Here is a 1,012-nt window from a genome sequence, read left to right as displayed (position 1 = left end):
TACTTAAATTGTTAGCCTTAAAAACTAAGCATTCAACTGTATGCCGTATTACTTTTCGAAGTTTGGAAAAAAACTGGAATTGAAGAGTTTGACAATTAATTATTGAAATTGTCATGAAATAGGTTTCCTAAAGGAGCCAGTGATGCAAATGCTATGTTGCATCCATATTTTCTTTAAGTTGAAGAGGACCTAAAGTGCTTACTGCAGAATGTCAAGGACTGCAGTCTTCAATAGGGATTGAATCTCAACATCAAGAGAACAAAGATTGTCACTACTGGGCCGATTGGCAGCATTATGATAGATGGTGAAGAGATTGAGATTGGCAACAGCTTTAGTTTTCTTGGCTCCACACAATCAATACTCTTGATGCTAGGAGCCAAGAAATCAAAAGATGAATTATATTGGGAAAGTGCTTAGTGACAATAAGAGTTTTACGTGGAGTATGATTAAGACACACATAGTCATTTCCTGATGATGCTCATGGTTTGGTATTAAGGACTTCTTTATTCAAATGGTGTATGCTTGAGGCTTTGAATGGAGGACTCTGAGTTATCCTCCTGTGTTCTCCATATATAAATGACTACCACCATCTGCACTGGAGTTCATTCTGCCTCATGATGATTCTTTGTGTTACAGAGTAGGTCTGTGGGCTCTAACTTCTTCCAGAAGTAGATCCTCACGCTTTTCTTGCAATGTGCCTCTGGATGGACTTGTACCTCTCTCCTTTTGAATAGCGCTCTGGAGGCCTGTTAGTAAGGAGCTGTGCTGCCAACCTCCATGCACATGGTTCAAATCCACCTGTTGCTCTATGGGAGATAGATGGAAAATCTCCTCCCATGCAGTTTACTACCTCTGAGATGGTCAGCCTGCTGGATGGTCAGCTATGGATCAGTTCTCAATCATACATAAAAATAATAACAACAACAGCAACAGTCTTTTGAGTAATAGCCAAACAGATTAAACACGTGCACTGTCTAAGGAAACTTTATTCTCTCTTTTACCTAAAATTCAG

This window comes from Elephantulus edwardii, unplaced genomic scaffold (genome assembly GCF_000299155.1).
Source record: "Elephantulus edwardii isolate Elephantulus edwardi_28Jun2011 unplaced genomic scaffold, EleEdw1.0 scaffold00009, whole genome shotgun sequence".
Taxonomy (NCBI): Eukaryota; Metazoa; Chordata; class Mammalia; order Macroscelidea; family Macroscelididae; genus Elephantulus; species Elephantulus edwardii.
Note: the sequence above shows the minus strand (reverse complement) of the source record.